Here is a 21598-nt window from a genome sequence, read left to right on the forward strand (position 1 = left end):
ACGGAGATGGCTTCACTGCCATGTATATCATCTTGGAGAGTGCTTGAAAGACTTGATCCCAATAGCGGTATACCTGATCACACCCCCATGCAAGATGCAGGAAATCAGCCCCAGGAGCCCCACACCTGTCACAAGTGTCAGTAGACCGTAGCTGGAATCTGTTCAGACGCGCAGGTGTATAATATAATCTGTGAATTCATTTATAGTGAATGATCCTATATCTACTGCTGGATGAAATGCGTTCAGTTTGCTGCAGGCAAAATGCCCATTGTTTGTCAGTAAGGGCTATGGCTAGTTCCTGGTCCCACCTCTCCCTAGCATGCAACTCAGCGTATTCCATATTGACACGGATCGACCTATACAGCGTAGACACCAGCCTGTTGGGGTTATCGAGTTGAAGTATGTGCTGTAGAGGGAGAAGTACAGGAGGTTCGTGTGGGAAACCCGGTGTAACTGCCTTCAAACCATGTCGGAGCCTTATATAGTAAAATACCTCTAGCGGCTTCGGTTGTATCCCTTCATAAAGTTGGTCTTTGGTACGGAAGGTGCCCTCTCTGTACAAATCTCCCCATGTTCGAACATGGATTTTCGTCAATAACTTTTGAAAGCCAGCTTCCTGTAGTAGCGGCAATTGCGGGTGATATGTCAAGGGAAGTAGTGGGGCATATATCAATTGTAGATCAAGTTTCGAACTAATATGATTCCATGCCGTCACCGTGCTAAGGACTGTATTTGGGGTTTTATCTCTACCTTCTACTGGGGAGTAGAGCGCTCCTTCGATCGGTGTCGGTTGCGCTAGTCAATGTTCAGCCGCAAGCTGGGGCATGTATCTAGGTTGTCGTACCCAGAAGTAGGCGAAGTGGGCCTGGGCAGCTCGGTAATAGAGTTCGAAATCCAGTACCCCAAAACCACCTTGCGAGTAAGGTCTGACAAGGACCTCCCATTTAAGCCTGGGCGTTTTCCCACCCCAGACCAGCTTGAGCAATTCTGAGCGCAGCAGCTTAAAAAAATATGCTCCGGGATGAAATGGTATGCTCAGAAATAAATACAGAAGCTGAGGGAGTATCACCATCTTAACTAATGAGGCCCTCCCTGCCATGGACAAGGGAAGGGTTATCCACCTGGAAATATTATCACTGATTTTATCCATCACCGTGCCATAATTGGCACGAATAAGCGCCTCCCTATCCTTTTCTATATGTATACCCAGGTATTTGAAATCCCCCTCACACCAGGCAAGTGGATATTCCAGTGGAATTTTATGCGTCGAGGCAGTGAGTGGAAAAATGCATGACTTGCTCCAGTTAATCTGGACGCCAGAGAGAGCCCCAAACCGAATGAATTCTCTAAGTATGGGGTGCAGATTCTCACCCGGGTGGCGAACATAGAGTGTAATATCATCGGCGTACATTGAAATGAGAATCTGCCTTTGAAAGCACCGCAATGCACGATCCCGATGATGTTGACGTAGTTTAGCTGCGAGGGGTTCTGTGGCTATGGCAAACAGGAGCGGGGACAGGGGGCAACCCTGCCTAGTCCCCCTGGAGACCGGGAATTCCGAGGACATCTGTCCGTTAATAAGTACTCTGGCTACAGGACGTGTATATAGCAATCTGATCCAGGAGATAAAAATAATAGGGAAGCCCATCCGCTCAAGCACCCGGAATACATAATCCCACTCGAGCGAGTCAAACGCCTTAGTGGCGTCTAAAAAGATGGCTGCCATTGGCAAGTCCTCGTGGACAGAATCATAGACCGAGAAAAAAGTGCGAAGGTTGTGTGACGTCGTTCTACCTGGGACGAATCCAGCCTGATCAGGAAGTATAAGGTCTGGTAGTAGGAGACTAATGTGCGCCGCAATTAGCTTAGCGAGGATCTTCACGTCGCAAGTTAGCAATGATAGGGGTCTGTAGGAATGGCAATGTGTAGCGGGCTTCCCAGGCTTAAGCAGGGACGTGATGAGAGCAGTTCTCATGGAGGCGGGAAGGTGACCAACCTCCAGTGCATCTTCATACACTTCCCGCAGTACTGGCGCCATGAAGTCTATATATGTCTTGTAAAATTCGATGGGGATGCCATCCAGCCCAGTGGCTTTGCCCGATTTCATGTGCATGATAGCCTCCCTGACTTCATCAAGTTCGAATGGGGCACTCAGAAATGCCCTTTGCGAGTCGCTCCACTCCTGGACTTCATTACATGAAATGTCGTATATACACTTTTTTCATTTAAACTTTATTCAGCTTCAAAAATTAGAACCATAAAAGTTACATTTACACAAGTGAACAAGCAAATTTAAAAATGGACATCACGGATCAGGTTACATGAGTTCAATAGGGTCGGTACACATTAAGTAAGAGTATAAAGGCAATATATAAAGTTAAAAGCAATTCATAGTCATACATTTTATTCTAGTCAGTTGAAATCCAGGCTTTTTCTGTATCTTAAAGAGCATTTTAAAAACCCTACAATCAGCGGTATACAGTCGGGTTTTAACAATTGCAGGTAAAACAAAGCTGGGCGTGTCTGTGAAAAATTTAGTTTTTTTAAGAGAGATTTTAAAAACAATCTACGGGGGGCCGCATAAAAGTCGCAAAAAAGAACAAAGTGTAACAGATCCTGTGGAGACAGGTTGTTGCAGCCACAGGGTGCTAACACCTGCCCTTTATGGCTCCCCCTTGGTACTACCAGTAAGAGGTGAAAATAGTCCAATCTAAACCTTACTAGCAGAAATCTTTTGTACATTGATAGAGGCCATGCAAGATAGTCCTCCATTCCTGGAGAAGTTTTAAGCATTAGGGCCCACATGCATCATTGTAGGAATTTGCGATTCCTAAATTGCAAAAATTAAGGAATCGCAATTTAGGAATTGCAAATTCCTATGCATTAAAAATTCGCAAAAGTTTTTGCGATTTCTTAATTTTCCTTATTTGCGATTCCTTAATTGCAAATCGTTAATAAGGAATCACTTTACATTGATTCCTATGGGCCTAGAGGCCCATAGGAATCAATGGGAAGGCATTCTCATTTTGCGAATTCGCAATTAAGGAATCGCAAAATGAGAATGCAATTTCAAGGGTGCAGGGGGGGTCCAAAGGACCCTCCCCTGCACCCCTGGAATGTCACGTAAGTACATTTTACTCACACACATGTCCCAAGGGCATGTGTGTGTTTAACATGTAAGTTTCAAAAATGCATTTTTGAAACTTTTCACAAATTACCATGAAGGTTTACTTCATGGTAATTTTCCCCTTCCTAATTGCTAATTTGCAAATGAAAGAAAATCATGCATAGCATTTAAGAAATCACAAATTTGCTATTTCTTAAATGCTATCGCAATTTGAGAAATCGCAAAAAATTGCGATTTCTTAAATTGAGATAAATGAAAAAAACTGATGCATCCCAAAAAAGGTTTTTGCATTCGCAAATGGCCGATTTTTGCGATTCGCGCCGTTTGCAAATGCAAAAACGCTTGATGCATGTGGGCCTAGATGTCTGCGTGATCCAGATTTCTGAAGTTCCTGTTCCTCACGCTTGATCTGCTTATGCTCTAAATAAGATTCCTTTACAAAGGATACGTCTTCCTTTGTTATGCACTCTGGAGTTAAGAACAGATCCAGGCGTCCCAGCTCATTAAAGGATCTCATTAAGTATTTGAACCATGGTATTACAGGCATGTGGTCCAAATTCATCAAATCCCTGTATATTTTGTGTGTAAGAACGAGATCTTTGTTTAGCCAACTTTTTAGCCAGAAGAGCATGGGGCACAAGCCAAGGGTGTCGCTGATGTATTGAACACCAGTGTCTTCGTGAACGGAGAAGTTTGATGTCCCTTGGGGGACCCCCAGCAGTTGTTTTAGGAAGGTATTTTCAGCCACCTGAATCCCTTCAGCTCTGGTGTACCCCCACAACTCACTCCCGTATGTGGCTATGGCTACGCTCCTGGCTTGATACATTTTCAACATTGAGGCCACTGGGCGATTGCCCATCTTGCTCGCAAAGTTAAGAATTGCAGCGTTGCTCCTGGTCACCTCCCCCCTCTCCTTCTTAATCAAGGGGGCCCAGTTTTGTCTCTCGTCTAGGAGAACGCCCAGATACGAGAAGGTAGAGGTTGTTGGCACTCTCGTTCCATTTACCATTAATGGGTATTGGCGCTTAGATTCAGGGCCTACCTGCATTATAAAAGATTTTGCATTGTTTATGGCCAGATCTCTTTCTGCCATAAACCCCCGAAATGTGTTTAGCAGAACTTGTAGGTTTTTAGGGGTTCGTGCTAGGAGAACCGCGTGGTCTGCGTATAACAAGACGGGCAGCCCCCTGTCACCCACATAAGGATAATCCACCCCAGTTCCCTGCAAGATTCGGTCCAAATCATTTATATAAAGGTTAAAAAGAAAGGGGCTAGGATACAACCCTGACGTACCCCCCTTTCTGTGCTAAAATCCCTCGAGACCCTTAGATCCTGCTAGTACCTGACGTTTGCCTTGTCTCTTTGTCGAGATCTCTCAAGAAATCCACCAGGTTAGCGTCAACCCCCATGGCATCCATGGACCCCCACAGCCCCTCCTGATTAACACAGTGGAAGGCTGAGGATAGGTCCATGAATGCCATGTAGATTGTTCCCCCTCGGGCTACATTGAATTTTCCCAGTATGAGATGTAAATTGACACATTGGGCCACAGTAGATCTTCCCGGGCGAAACCCATACTGCACTTCTGATATAATGTTATTTTCTTCGGCCCAAGGTCCCAATCTGTTCAACACTATTCCCCTTACAACTTTCACGACTGAATCGATCAGGGAGATGGGTCTATAATTCATTGTACAATTTATGTCCCCCTTTTTAAACACAGAGACTATTGTAGAGAATCCCCAAGATTCAGGGCATCAAGCCTTTACTGCTGCATTCAATACTGCCAACAAGACTGGCACCCATAGGGATAAATTGGATTTGTAGAGATCAGGTGGAGCACCATCAGGGCCTGGAGCCTTTTTACACGTAAGGTTATTAATGCTATTTTCCACCTCTTGTGCTGTGAATATGATATCATTTCCACGCTCTGAGTTTATTTGAAACATGGGGACAGATGTTGTGCATTCAAAGATAACCCTGAAATGGTCACACATTCCTCCTCTGTTATGTTAGTTCCCAGATCTTAAGGTTTTTTAGATGGAAATATACACTTTGCTTTCACTTCTATTTTTATTTTAATTCATTTTACATGACATACAATGTCTCTGTTTAATTTCGTGGAAGAAACATTTCATTTGGATTTCTGTTCTTTTTTTGACTTTTGAGTCTTATGAAATGAGTGGCACTTCACGTGTATAACAGTGCCTTAAGACTTTTCCCCATGTTCATTAATTTGGTACCAGTATCTGTCTGACTATATAGAGAGCACTACCACAATGTATCCCCAGCTTTGAAGAAGACCGACAGGTCGAAACGCGTCAGCGAAAATAAACTGTCCTTGGATTGAAACGCTGGTGTGCGGGCTTCCTTGAAGCCGCTGCAGCGTAAACAATGGATATGAGAATATATATATATATATATATATATATATATATATATATATATATATATATATATATATATATATATATATATATATATATATAAAGCGCTCAAAACCTCGAACCAGTTTTCGAAGGAGACGACACAACGTAGTGGAAGAACCTTCTCTTTATTTCTTTAGTCGCTTACGACGCGTTCCGCCTGACCCAGCAGGCTTGGTCACAATATATATATATATATATATATATATATATATATATATATATATATATATATATGAAGTCAAAAGTTCCTCTTTATTCAGAAGATCAGTCCGGACACTGCGGGGCTTTAAAACAGATACTTTAATCAGGATTTCTTAGCAGACCGGTTTCAGCGTGTGCCTTCTTCACGTGCTATCATCCTTAAACTGTGAATGCACTTCACTTGATTTATATTCTGGCTCCTCCCTCCTAGTGGCGGCGGGGCTCATCTGCGCCAAATTGCTTCTACTCGCATCAGTGTTTGGAACTACTGTCCCGAGATGCAGCGAGTTAGCAGTCCAAGCGTAGGTAAGTGAGGCTTCACTCATTAAACACTCTTATGGCTTGTTTTACAGTCCCATGCTCTCTACCACAGTCTCTGGGTTAACACAGCTTCACAGTGCAGACCAGATGCGGCGTCTCCCCGTTCTCTCTGCACTTCGATGTTAGAGTTGCTGTAAATAATATATATTTCGGTACATAAACGTATTTATTTCTCATTTTTATATATTCATTGTGATTTTTCTCGTGTAATAAGGTTATACAACAATATGATTGTTTTCCTATCAGCTGATGAGTACTCTCCAGGATTAGCAAAGTCGACAAATCTGTTTACTATGCCAATGCTCCATCATGTCACATGATCAGATCACATGTTTTGTTTAAAAGCACGAATGTATAGCGTTTCTTTATGTGAGCAAGGTCACAGGGTGACCGAAACGTTATGGCATTATGGTATGGGTAAATAAATAATATATCTCAAGACAAGAGTTTGTGCTCTGTTCTGGGACCGTCGCACATAAGGACGGCAAGGGAGAATTCTGACATTTTTTATATATATATATATACATATATATATATATATATATATATATATATATATATATATATATATATATATATATATATATATATATATATATGTGTGTGTGTGTGTGTGCGTGCGTGTGTCTGTGTATATATATATGTATATACCGTAGAGACGGCGGGCAACTCCATTCTGCACGCCACGAGCGCTCATCCACGTCACTTAGTCAACAGCATCCCCTATGGGGAAATGCTTAGGCTTAAGCGAATATTCAGCAGCACAGAGGATGATTTGAGACATGTTGAGGAATTGAGTAGGCAGAGGTTTTTGGAAAGAGGCTACTCACCTAAGATATTGAAGCAACCGATCTTTAAAACCACAAAGCTCAATAGAAATGATTTACTTAGGGATAAAAAGCCAACCAACACCTCTATTGCTAAAAACTCTGAGTCTGATAAAGACAGTGAAAACAAAAAAATGTTCCGCCTGATAATGGGATACAGTAGGCAACATAAAGAGATTAACAAAATAGTGCAAACTAGTTGGTAATTAGTTCTCAATGACCCTGTAATAGGACCCCTGCTACCGCATAGAGTGTCCATTTCATATAGCAAAGCCTCCACTATGAGAGACTGTCTTGTTACCACCAGCCCTGAGATTATGGATAACACAACGTGGTTATAAACACATAAAGGGTTCGTAAAGTGCAAGGCATGTAAAGCTTGTGTCCATGGAGTTAACACCACATCATACACTACTCCATTTAGTCACAGTACCCGTAAGATCACTAAACTGTTGACATGCAAGACTGAATACGTTGTATATGTTCTCACCTGTCCATGCGACCTCAAATACATAGGGAGCACTAAACTCCAGGCCCACAAAAGGATCCTTCAATATCTCCGCGCTATAGCAAATGAAGATAATACATACCCTATAGCCAGACATTTTAAAGAAACACATCATTCTAACAACAAAAGCCTGAGCTATTATCTGATTGACGCTATATTGACGCTATACCGCCCAGCAGAAGGGGCGGAGATAGAGATGGCAAACTTAGGAGGTTAGAGACCAGATACATCTTGCAAGTAGACACTAAACAACCAAATGGACTCAACATTACAGTAGACGTATATACATGTCCTATGAACCGTGTAAGCTTTCTATTCTATTCTATTTGTTTTGTTTTTAGCTAATCCAGTCGGATCCATTTTAGAGTATTCTTATGCATTCATTGGTTTTTATTAGTAATTCCTAATGAGGAATGGTTCCATTAATCCTTACGGCTGATCACCTAATCCTATACATGACATCTCCTTAAATTCTGAGTTAATATGTATTTGAGTGTCTTTTTACAAAGACACTCAAGGCATAGCACTTGAGCTTATCCTTGAGGAGGTCCTAATTTGGTACACTTTTAGCAGTTAATATATGTGTAGAATTTTAAATTGAACATTTTATACATATTTATATCCATAATTTATTTGAGTATTTATTCATATTTATATTTATAGTGAGATATAGATTTTATCTAGTAATTCAGATATAAATCCTGAATGTGGGATTTAGGTAGGTACTCAGACACTTTATAGAATACCTTCAAGCTCTTTTGCACGTAAATGGATTGGTGATTTTAGCATGGTTTTGCACATTACATGTATATTTATTTATTTATTCATCTACGCAGTTACTTGTTTTTATACCTTAGCATTTTGAACTGCACATATTTCCATTGATTCTAGAACCAGCTCTTTGGATACTAATTTCACATGGAGAAACATATCCATATTCTCCGTAGATGGGTGCCATTTGATCAAATACTCTAATAGTCAGTATGATGAACATCAACTGACCTGAACAGTTTAGAATAAGAGAGGTTCAGTGGAGAAGTGTGGCTCACTGGTTAGAGCGGCAGACTCTGAAGCAGAGATCAGGCCCAGGACCAGGGTTCAAGTCCCGACGCGGCAGGGTCTAGGGCTCAATGTCCGCGGACTCGATAATTCTCGCCTAGGTGCCTACTCTAATCATGGGTCCCATGCTGTAACTCTGGGCAATAGCTTGCTTAATCTCCCCAACAACACTGGGATGCCTGGCTTCACCTTGGGGGTGCCCAGGAGGGGCATCTCACAGAGAGAGCCAGGAAGGGTTTCACAGCGTTATACAGCGCCGGGACGCCCCGTTGCTGGGGCAGCTAAGCGCTTTACAAGTATACTACATTTACATACTCATCACCAATTAGTGAACTTCATCTACAGGCAAGGTGACGAAGAAGTCCCACAATGTATGAAACTCACCCACGATGAATGCCACAAGTATTACACCAGGATATTCATTACATTTTCTCTCCAGGACAGTTTTGTATGAAGATTGCCATATATAAATGTACTGTTCAGTGTATTTTACAGTTATGATCTGATGTTACAAATACAATACACATCTAAGTCCGGCTGTCAGCAGTAGTGGGCTTCCTTTATAGAAATTACATATTTGCACTATGCACTCATTGCACATTTATGCACTTTTCTCCAGCACACGTGATGTGGCAAATTGGTTGTATGTATAAGAGAAGAAAAAAATACTTTTTTAATCGCCCTGGAGCATTATTGTGTAAAACATTATTTTTTTTTACTAAGCTTAAATATATTTATTACTTATTCAGCTAGTATATGTTGTATTTTTAGGCATATGTATTGTTGAATGTCTATATGCTCACAGGCTGCAATGCAGGCGAGTATGTTGTTTAGCTCCATTACTTTGTTGATCACGTGGCTACTTTCAATTATCTGTAATAGCACTTTAAAAACACACCAATGGTAGTAACCTATGTCGAGTGAACAAGCGGCTGTTGCTGCGAAACCTGTCTTGACATAACAGGAATAAAGAAAATTTGATGCACTTACTCTGGGTCCTTGTCCATCTTCGGCGAGCAGTGTGAGACGGTTGGAGTCGTTTCGGTATTTTGCATATATTTATATATATATATTTAAATGTTTGTTCCCTGTGTGTGTGTGTGCGTGTGTTGCCACGCATGCATGAGTGTTGAGAGTGATTACTGTCCTCAGTGCGAAATAGTCAGTGCTTGAGCAAAACTTTGCCCCTTCCACCCCTTCTGTTTGCTTTTATCCATCTAGTGGACATTTTACTGACGTACCGAATTATGAACCATCTGGACCAAAAAAACATGATGTTTTCCAGCAGCCTTGCACAGTGGCATAGCAGAGGTGCCTTGGGCTTTAGTGCCACCAATAAAGTAATGGAACCCTTGACCAGTGGCGTCAATGGGGTTGGTGTCACCCGGTGCGGGTAACTCATGGTGTCACCCCCTCATGATTTACCGCATGGACTACCTCTGTCGGAAATGTACGGTGCTAGGTACTGTCTTACTCCCTCTAGCTCCCTTTCTCTGTCTAGCTCCCTCTCTCTGTCTTACTCCCTCTAGCTCCCTCTGTCTCCCTCTCTCTCTGTCTTACTCCCTCTAGCTCCCTCCCTCTCTGCCTTACGCCCTCTAGCTCCCTCTCTCTCTGTCTTACTCCCTCTAGCTCCCTCTCTCTGTCTTGCTCCCTCTAGCTCCCTCTCTCCCTCTCTTACTCCTTCTAGCTCCCTCTCTCTCTGTCTTACTCCCTCTTGCTCCCTCTCTCTTACTCCCTCTAGCTCCCTCTCTCTGTCTTACTCTCTCTAGCTCCCACTCTCTCTCTTACTCCCTCTAGCTCCCGCTCTCTCTCTTACTCCCTCTAGCTCCCTCTCTCTCTTACTACCTCTAGCTCCCTCTCTCTCTGTCTTGCTCCCTCTAGCTTCCTCTCTCTCTGTCTTACTCCCTCTAGCCCCCTCTTTCTTACTCCCTCTAGCTCCCTCTCTCTCTCTCTTACTCCCTCTAGCCCCCCTCTCTCTGTCTTGCTCCCTATAGCTCCCTCTCTCTCTGTGCTATTCCCTCTAGCTCCCTCTCTCTTACTCCCTCTAGCTCCCTCTCTGTCTTGCTCCCTCTAGCTCCCTCTCTATCTGTCTTGCTCCGCCTAGCTCCCTCTCTCTCTGTCTTACTCCCTCTAGCTCCCTCTCTCTCCGGTTTGGTCCCTCTAGCTCCCTCTCTCTGTCTTGCTCCCTCTAGCTCCCTCTCTCTCTCTTACTCCCTCTAGCTACCTCTCTCTCTGTCTTGCTCGCTCTAGCTCCCTGTAGCTCCCTCTCTCTCTCTATCTTACTCCCTCTAGCTCCCTCTCTCTGTCTAGCTCCCTCTCTCGATGTCTTATTCTCTCTAGCTCCCTCTCTCTCTGTCTTACTCCCTCTAGCTCCCTCTCTCTGTCTAGCTCCCTCTAGCTCCGTCTCTCTTGCTCCCTCTGTCTCCCTCTCTCTCGGTCTTACTCCCTCTAGCTCCCTCTCTCTCTGTCTTACTCCCTCTAGCTCCCTTTCTCTCTGTCGTACTCCCTCTAGCTCCTCGCTCTGTCTTCCACCCTCTAGCTCCCTCTCTCTCTCTTACTCCCTCTAGCTCCCTCTCTCTCTGTCTTACTCCCTTTCGCTCCCGCTCTCTCTCTCTTACTCCCTCTAACTCCCTCTCTCTGTCTAGCTCCCTCTCTCTGTCTTGCTCCCTCTAGCCCCCTCTGACTCCCTCTCTCTCTGTCTTACTCCCTCTAGCTCCCTCTCTCCGTCTAGCTCCCTCTAGCTCCCTCTCTCTCTGTCTTACTCCCTCTAGCTCCCTCTCTCTGTCTAGCTCCCTCGAGCTCCCTCTCTCTCTGTCTTACTCCCTCTAGCTCCCTCTGTCTCTGTCTAGCTCCCTCTCTCTCTCTGTCTTACTCCCTCTAGCTCCCTCTGTCTCCCTCTCTCTCTGTCTTACTCCCTCTAGCTCCCTCTCTCTCTGTCTTACTCCCTCTAGCGCCCTCTCTCTCTGTCTTGCTCCCTCTACCTCCATCTCTCTTATTCCCTCTAGCTCCCTCTCTCTCTGTCTTGCTCCCTCTCTCTCTGTCTTGCTCCCTCTAGCTCCCTCTCTCTCTATCATACTCCCTCTAGCTCCCTCTCTCTGTCTTACTCCCTCTAGCTCCCTCTCTCTCTGTCTTTCTCGCTCTAGCTCCCTCTCTCTCTGTCTTTCTCACTCTAACTCTCTCTCTCTCTGTCTTCTTACCGCCTCTAGCTCCCTCTCTCTCGCACATTAAACCCGGGGGGGGGAAAGGCGGGGGGCAGGACCCCCGCCCCCCCCCCCCCTTTACACTCTCTGCCGCTTTCATGTGGTTTCTCTTTTAAAGCTTCTCTTTTAAAGCTTTTCAAGATGCAAAAAGAAATCTGTGTACAAGGCACCAGCGAGTTTGTAGACGTGAGAATGTTACGATATGTAACAGCTAAAGTAAAAGCTAATTTCCAAGCGGTTAATACCCCCCCTCCTCCCCGGCCCCCCCTCTTTGGCACTGTGTCTTTTTCCATATAAATGGTGGGGGGCCCTCATTACTACACTTTTCAAACTTTATCTAATGAGAACATTTTAATTCGAATAGGTGAGAAAAAATCTCGGTTCGCTTTTGTTTTTAAAGCGGATCGAGTCTCTCCGAGGCCTTCGGGTGCGGTGCAGGGGGTGCCATGTACAGAGGCCTGCTGGGGGGGGCGGGGGGCGCAACCAGATGGTGTCACCCCCATGTGAGGGTGTCACCCGGTGCGGTCCGCACCCCCCGCACCCCCCTAGTGACGCCACTGCCCTTGACTGCTGTTAGGATAGGAAAATAATGAAATAATCAGGGTTCAGTGGGTCCCTACGTTCCACCGGTCCCAGTGCAAATGCACCTGCTGCATCAATAGCTAAGCACTTAGCCTTGCACCCAGCCCTCTGAGAAAGTAGCATATTACGTACATTGATAGCAAACATCCTCCCTGCAGCATGCTGCCTGGCACACTTGCCCCACTGGCTGTAACATTCTAACCACAGACATTAGGAGGATGCAGTGGTGATCATTCACTCTGAGGCTCCAAAGGGAGGAGATGGTCTGCCAGGGTTATCTTCAACAACTGTAGAGTCGAGGTTGGTTGTAGGTCGTCTTTGAGCAATTTCAGCAAATTTCAACGATGCATTCTTGGGGTGATGGGTACACTGTGGTCAGCAAACTAGAAGTTTCAGGTTTTGGGGTGGAGGGAAACACGTTCAATGAAGTAATTGAATGGTAGGGGAAATCTCTTGACCACTTGAAAGACTAGAGTCAGTGGTTTGTATAGTACAGTGTTTTGAGAGATGTCCAGCCACATGCCCAGCATGAATATTTTTCAGCACAGACCATTCAGAGTTAAACAAAAAATATTAGGGTAAGATAGGTGGAGCGTTTATTTGGCATTGGTGTTGAGTTAAAACCTTTACTAGCGGGGTATCAGTTACATTGGATGAAAGAGCCAGTGTGGAAGAACACTCTTTAGAAGTCACCACAAACAGGACACAACTTGTTTGGGGCTCAGAGCTACAGATCAGTTGTGGTATTGATTGATGCACACCCCAATCACCGTCCCTAAAGCTCGACAAATGCATTGTGAATGCACGTTTTTGCTTAACTCAGGCAACCCTGCTACTCTGGGACATCTTTTAGCCAATAACAGCCGGCCAAAAACGTTGGCGGTCAAGATTAGGCAAAACAAGTTACAATATTATTGCAACAAGACTCTTCATAGTAATTATTTTGTTCAAATTAGTGTGCTCTACTATTCTTCGCAAAATATATTTACAACGAATCGTTCACTCATGGGATATGGTCAATATTCAACTGACAGCCCATGATTGACCAAATAATATATAATATTGCTAGTATACGCAGTGTTTATGCAGAAGTAGAAATCAGAGAAGTTTAACAGTCCATAGACGACAATAACAGATTGAATTGTAGTTCAAGGCCCACAGCTGACACGTGTTTCGTCCCTTCATGAGATTTTATCTCGACTACTAATTGTAAATTAGGTACACAAATCAGTTAAAATATATGGTTCTCGTTCAGTGTGACTATGAATAAAAATCTGCAGATGGTAAAGCTTGCACATTTTAGTAGAGTACATGTAGGTGAGTTGGGATAATGGGGTAGGCAAGTGGGGTGTTTGGAGGGGATTCCCTTTATGTCAATTTTGAACGATTCAGTGTAGAGATACTTTGTGAGGAATAGTAGGAAGTGCTAGTTTGACAGAATTACTGTAAAGAGTACTGTCCAAATATAATTGTAAAATCTTTAGGGAGTCAAAAAGTTAGTCCGGCCAGTCCATCTAATACATCAGGGGCCATCATTTTATTCAACCACCTTTCTAGTCTGAAAAGCCTCTTCAAAATGTCAAATCTAAAAAAAGATGAATCACACTTTCTTTACAGCTGATTTTGAATGGAGACTCTGCTGTCTATTTTGCTCTTGGGATCTCCTGGGAAGGTTTCTTGACTTCTCTCGATTAGTCAGAGGGAGCAGGAGGCCTGTCTGCGCTCCAGGTGAATGAATCATTTAGTGAAAGACAAATCCAGGTCCCTCATGCCTCGGCAGTCCTCCCGCCCAGAGTTCCGAGAACACACTAGATCCAGGACACAAAAATAAACCGTCGCTTGCTTGGAAACATGAGAAATAGACGGCTAAAAGGGCACTTGCCGTTTCCCGTACTTAGCTAACTTCCTCCTTGCTCACTCAGACAGAAGAGCTAGCTCCCCCCAGTCACAGGAAACAGGCCTACTGCCCCCACCAGAGAGTTATAAATCTGCATGATCTTACTGCAGAACTATCGACCACCTTTGGCAGAGCAATCCCTTGCTCACTAACTGATGCCTTGCTCAATACGAACAGCAGAGTTACCCTGACAGGTCAAAGAAAAGACTGCTATCCCCTGTGGTTACAGTAAGCAGAGCTATGCCTTGCTGTGCTGATCCACCCCAGGGTAGATGCACACCTATGTGGTTGAGGACTGTCGGTCTACCTGTCTGTGCAGTGTGTCTTCCCGATTCCATCCATCCTGCTCTGCTATTGCTCCACAGATGATCTGCTACACAACAGTGATCATATAACTGACACGGGTTACAAGGAGGGCAGGAAGATCTGATCCCCACGCAGAGAACCTCACACCAGATAATCATAACTTCAATCTGAATCACTCATGTTAGGATGGAGGGTCATGAGATCTGTGCCAGTGCCATGAAACACCATTGTAGACAAAACCATCTTCTTACAACCACAACACCGACACTTCACGCCAGAGGAAGGTTTAAATGCCCCTATATGCTACACGGAGACCCTCAGTTAGTTGAAACTACAACTGTAGATACAAATCTGCTCATGAGAAGGTACAAGCGCACTGAGGGCAAGCATTGGGCAATTAATGTGCTAGACAACACCAAAATACAAAATTCACATGCTTTAGAGAAGGGAGTCACATGAAAACAAGAAGACACACAAGGACAGGGAGACGTGGGAGCCGGGTACACAGGGTGAGCTATGATTCAAAGACAGTAGTACCCAGAGGAGTAACCACTACACAGAAACGTACCTATTTTAAGAAATGTTGACAGCAAATGAAAACCCTTACTCCGTGATTAGGCAAAGTACCAACTCAGCAGCCTGTTTTGAGAATGAATGAGTAAAACAATTGGATTTGTAGAGCGCGACTGCATTACTTGTAAGGGTCTCGAGGCGCTGGGAGAGCAATATGCCGCTGAGGGTCTCAAGGGGCTGTGAGAGCTAACTGCCGCTTCTCCTAATTGTTGAACATGCAGGTCTTGAGGTCCTTCTTGGACTGCTGGAGAGATGGAGATGCTCCGAGGTGCAGTAGTTGGTTGTTTCAGGTCTGAGCCGCCGAGTGGGAGAAGGAGCGGCCTCCGCTGTTGGTCATACGGATGTGACGTGTGGCTTCTAGGAAGAGGGATTCGGAGCAGAGTTTTCTTGTGGGTAGGTGGAAGTTCATCTAACATGCATAAGCAATGTAATGAGCTCTGCACCCCACGCACCCACTTAAACACTTTGTAACCACTTAAACAGTTGTAACCTGTGCAGTACAAGGACTACCAGGACCCCAAGCAGATGGTGTAGCTGAAATGGTCAAATTAGCCACACCCTCACTTCAGTACACCACACAAAGAGGACTATAAAAAACATGTGACCCTCATACTGATTTTGTGGTAGGTTGTAATGACCTTCCCACTTGGAATAGAACCGGGGAAAACCCAGCATGAAACACAACCACACTCTTACTATATTGGGCATGGTCTGCCAATGGAGAGACATATAGATGACCCTCCTTGGATAGACCCATATAACTGCAAGCACATATATTTATGCTTAGGGGCCATGTAATAGGTAGATGTGCGCTATATAAAAAATACCCAATATAAAATAACGAGCCTCCGGGATGCTGATGTATGTATTCCAGTAATCATAGACTCCTTTCATTCTCTGTAGATGGCCAGTCTTTGGAGTTAGCAGTTCTCCTATCTGGTTTAGTTCAGCCGAGATTGCTTTCCGTGGCATTGTTGTCGGGGCTCTTGGGTAAGGATGCAATCATGGTGCATCGTCTTTGGATGATTTCCTGAGCTGCTCTTCTTTTTGTTTGCGGACCTATCAGAACAGAGTGTAAGCCACCTTCTCTATCGCCAGGTATCCATAACTAACAGTGGCCTGCCACCCCGCTCCAAGTCTCTTACTTTATAACAGATGTGAGTGGGATATTTCTTCTGGAAGCTTGGGCCCTCATACTCTTGTCCCACTGCATGCTCCCCTTCTGTGCTACAAAACCTAATAGTGGGCATATTACGTGCGATTCGCCCCAGCCAGATACTGCCAGCCTCCAACCCTTCCCCTTTGCCCCACAAAACACATTAGGCAAAGGGTTGGTCTTCAATGCGTAGTCTTTAATAAACCTTCAGATACCGCAATCTTTAATTGTTCACTAACCGTCAACACTTGACCAAATTTTTATGATAAATCCAAAACCAACACACATTGTTATAAAAGAAGTAGGCTTATGAAGTATACATTTCAGCCACAGGTTAAGATTGTATTTACAATTCAGGATGACCTACAGAGACACACTTGATGCGGGTTGCGCCAGCAGGCCACAACCAATTTGTACTGTCATAGGGCACTGTTTAACGCCTTTGCCCCTCCACTGGGGTTCCTGTGCACCAAATACCCTCTCCAAAGCCGCTTACTACACGCGCCGGCATCTCGGGAAGGGAAAAAGAGTCCAGGACCACCAGCAGGTCAGTCCCCCTCTCCCGCCAGCCCGGAGCCCCTCATTGTCTGCCCGCTCTGATCCTATACCAGACAGTCCCTGCCAAAAAGGAGTCCCCGCCATTTCTCTTGCCCGGGACCCTGCCAGCTAAACCTCTAATGTTAGGGATGGGTGGTTGGGTAACACGTTGCTTGGTCCGCTCCAATGGCATCCCCCTGGTGAGGACAAAAGAGGGCTGCCCCCTCTCATACTCCTACTTTTATCAGTTTTTTGAGAGGGTCCCCTGCCGCGCACCTAGATGACATGCCTTGGATGCCCCCTATGCTTCGAGGAACGCCCCATCCCTCTTCCTTAACCGGAAGATTTATACCGGCTCACGTGCGAGGAAGCCACTAATGGCCCACGGACCTAGGTGCGAGTTGCGCCTATCAATTCATGGGTTTTCACCACTTCAAAGGGATATAGTACATATACATTTATTTATCAAAGACCCTGTAGCCTTTAACCCCTTTAGACCTTTATAATCTGGATGATACCATCCTGGATCTGAGGATTACAACTATTTTACCCATTTTTGATTCTGTGACACTCTTTAGTAGCATGTGTCATATTAGAAATACATTAATTCTAGAGCAGCAACTAGGCGCTTGCGAAAAAAACATGGCATCTTCCTGTTGGAAAATTACTCATGTAGAAATCTTCAAGCCGCAAGCTGCTTCCATGAACGGTTTCATTGTGGGTAGAAAAGAAGTACTACCCTAGCTTCATGAGTACTACCTTGCCTCTAGGAAGGTTTTTGTATGGTACTGAAGAACAACAAGCCTGTACCTTGCTAACTGAAAGGGTCTATGTATTTGTGAAGATCACTTTCAATGCAATGTTGGAAAGCATTTCAAGAGAGCTCTGTCATGTATCCACCCAGGATGCATAGAGCTTTCATTTCGACCCATATCTTATAGAGTCATAAACCAAGTAGAGTCCATGCCGCACTCTAGACCTCTGCAACACCCACTAGACCAGCCGATAATACAATTAAGTAACATATAAAAGAGGTCAAAAGAAGAGCCGAATGAGTAGTGTGTGCCTCCCCTAAACTCCTATATTCAATTGTTTTGGATATATACAGTTGCCCAAGGATGCAGCAAGATGTGATTTAAACAAAGAGATGCATGCGGAGAGAACCTAGAAAAACAAACAATAGTTTAATCTCCTATGTGCACCACAGGCACCAACAAAACCGATCCACTGCTATAAATGGCATTTGTGTAACCTACACCCATACTTCAGGCACACTAAGAAAGAAAGCAAACGTTTCATCTCCTTACCACCTTCAAACAAGTGTGTATTCTGTATCCAAACATGGTGTGCTTTTAATTATATGGCATAGAACTGCTCATTAAAAATTGGCTGAGAACTCTCATTCATTCAAAATGCTGCCCATACAGTCTTCCTTCACCTAAAGAAACAGGCTGATAATAATTAATTTTAATCACTTGCCAGTAGAGGTAAGAGCCAGCCGCGTAATCCTCCGATTTTCAACTCGAATTCATTCCATCATTTTCATTATATGGAAGCAAGAGGATAACCTGGTGACTTTCTACCACAGGTTCCACTTACAAGTGCCCTGGATTAGGGGCTGATATTCATCTGACCTGGTAAAATTCAATACCCAAAGTTCATAATCTACTAGGACCAACAAATACTACCTGTTATGAGTCTCTTCTCCAAAATGCGAATAACATGTATGTGAGGAAATGGGGTGTATTACATGGCATGGTTGTGAGGCCTCACTATGTAATAAACTTCTAACCTTTCAAGGATCCGCCAGGTTTTTTTGTCAAACCTTAGCTCAACCCTGGGTAGCTGTGGCTTCAAGCAATCAGGCTTCAACAAAGTAACAAGTGTATGTACGTTAACAGCACCAAAATAATGGAAGCAGAAACGATACACTCAAGAAATTTGATACCAATTTATAAAAATAAACTATATTTCTATGAATTTATGGACACCAAAATGAAAAATATCCACTGGAGGATTTAAGAGATATAGATTTTACAAGGAACAATAAATCAAGACTTTTCACTTAACTTCAAACAAGCATTGGCTAATTCAGCAAATTTGACGCAAAAACTTTTTCAAGAAAACTTAAGGCAACAGTGAATTTGTTTACCTAGAGTTACTTTAGGTGGCCAACTCCAGCAGGGATCCAGTCAATGGGACCATCAAGTTCCGAAGAAATAGCTACTTTGACAGAAAAAGCAGGATTCAGTCCAGATCATGTGCCAGTCGTCCCTTGCCAGTGCTTTCTATGGAGTGGTGCTGATGAAAGGAATTCTGGATGCTGAAGATGCTCAAAGATCCTGAAGATGCTGTGCGGTCAATGGGGTCTACCTGGGACCACGGTCCTGCTGGGGCAACTTTGAAGTCCTTTTGGTAACTGAGCACAACAAACTAAGGTGTTTCCTCCTTCTGGCAATACCTCTCCTTCAAGGTGACCAAGGTGCACCGACGAGGGGTGACGAACCTGTGATTTGGGCTACCAACTCGCCAGGCAGGCTTCTTCAGCTTTTTTGGCCCTTTATTGTAAACAGGAAATCAGCCACCTGGCTCCTGTTGTATCTGCTTTTGGCTGGGTTCGCGGGACAACTTCTTTACAAGCAATGCATAGCAGACACAGGGCTTTCCTTCTCTAGCCCGGCTTCGGTGCAGCCTCTTCTTTGCTGGTTCTAGGGACAGCAGGGCAGCTCTGGTTCAGTCCTCTTCTCCAGTCAAGCGAGATTTGAGTTCTGGGTGCCAGGGCTGCCCCTTTTATGCCCCCAAAAATGGGCCCTCAGTGGAGGTCACTGTCAATAGCCAATTAGCTACTAGGTCCCCTCCCTCCTGATGACAACTTCAGGTGAAGTGTGGCATTTAGGTATGCCAGGGTGCTCCGTTCAGCCCACTCTAAAGATGCCCGACCCCTCTCTTGGTGTGTGGAGCTTGGTTGCCCACCCTAGAGGCGGGGCTACCTGGGTGCTACATGCACTCAGAAAAAGTGGTTTGTTCAGTGTTTCCCACTTTCTGTCCCCATTGCCAACCTGCCTACCCAGGCAAAAGAGCAGTCCCTCTTGAGTGTGGTTACCACTTGCCCTTCAATGGCAACTTCCCCTTTAAAGCTCACCTTTTTAGCCAACATCCCATGTGACATCCTGCCAGCTAGAGGTAACAACCCCTCCTACCAGAAGGCCTCTATTTCTGCCTATCTTGGAAGCCATTGACGCGTCTCTTCAGGTGGGCAGAAGGCTGTCTCATGACCAGTTTTAGCAAATGGCCCATGGAAAACTGGGAAAGTTGCTTATGGCAAAAAGTTACATTAATTTCAACTGGGGCCTCAGGTCAGGCTTTATATAAGGAGTTATTTGATGCCTTGAAGTACCAACGTTGGTAGTCCCATTTAGAGGTTAGCACAGCTGAGTTGTCAGCATGTAAGTCTTCGCTTGCCAATGGGGCTACCAATCTCTCCCGCAGTAAAAATTACAATTGTAGGTTTTAACTCCCAGAACATGTAAAACACATGTTCTACTTTTGAATATGCCCCACCCTGCCTTAGGACTCAATAGAAGTGCTGTTGGGATTTCTTACATATCTTAAAAGAGAAGTTTTGCTTTTGCCATGGATTAAAATGAGAATGTGAGTCGGCAGTTTTAAACTGCTCTTCCAGTCAGCAGTGGCAGGCTGGGGGCCATATTTTACCTTGTCCCATTCAGGGTGGCACAACAAGTGCTGCAGTCTCTGAGGAGACAGTCTAACTTCCACACTGTGGGTACCTGAGGTACCATATACTAGGGGCTTAGAAGTAAGCTAGCTTATGCCAATTGGATATAAGTCAATCAAACGTACACGTTTAAGGGCCAGTGCATTGGCACTGAATTCTGATTAGCAGGCCTTTGTTCACTCTCAGAGTCAAAAAACCAGGAGCATCAGTCCAGAACTCTTGGGTGGGGGGCGGGGGGGGGGGGGACTATACAAATAGAGGCAAATAGGCATTTCTTTACAATGTAGATATTCTTTCTGCACAATACTCACAGGTATAACACCTAATGTCACAACACGTGACGTAATGAGGGAGTGCTTGTCCCAACTAGACAACTGCGAAAGGACACAATTCCTTTTCTTTAAATAACCCTCACACACTCTACTAGTGTCATGCTTCATCACAGGATTCACCCTGAATCCTGAATAGGTCTGGTTCTTTCATCAGGTTGATTTGTCAATATGGATCATCTCCACCGTTCAACAGCTATTTGCACTGGTCAATTTATGTAAACCATGCTGTCATGAGCATGCATAGGCAGTAAAAGTACTTGCCACTTTTGATGCAACCCAATTTGTACAATTTTCTAACCCTGGGGGCCAGACGGAAAGGGTAGGGCCCTGCAGTCAAACCTTCATCAGGGGTCCATCCCCATCAAAGCACCTACTTAGCTCCACTCTCCCCGGCTCATGGCTTTACTGCCTATATATGCTCTTGACTGCATGTTTGACATAAATTGCCCAGCACAAATAGCGGCGACACTGGGGAGGTGATACATATTGACAAATCACCCTGATGAAAGCCCCGGACCTATTCAGGCCTGTGAGAGTAGGGCAGAAACATGTTGGTTAAAGAAGGGTCATAGGACCATTTAAATCATAAATACCCAGAATTATTTCGTTTCACTGTCCCCAACCACTCTGTGAATAAAGGGATACCTTGGAGCGGTTGAGGGATTTTTAAACTGTAGTTATGCCTCCTAGATCCTTTATTATAGGAACTTGGTCGAGCCCACCCTGACCCTGAGGAGTCAGGGTGAACCCGATGATGAAGCATGCCACTACTAGAGTGAGAGGGTTATTTAAAAAATGTATATGTTT

Source organism: Lissotriton vulgaris, chromosome 4_1, assembly GCF_964263255.1.
Source record: "Lissotriton vulgaris chromosome 4_1, aLisVul1.2, whole genome shotgun sequence".
NCBI classification, from domain to species: Eukaryota; Metazoa; Chordata; class Amphibia; order Caudata; family Salamandridae; genus Lissotriton; species Lissotriton vulgaris.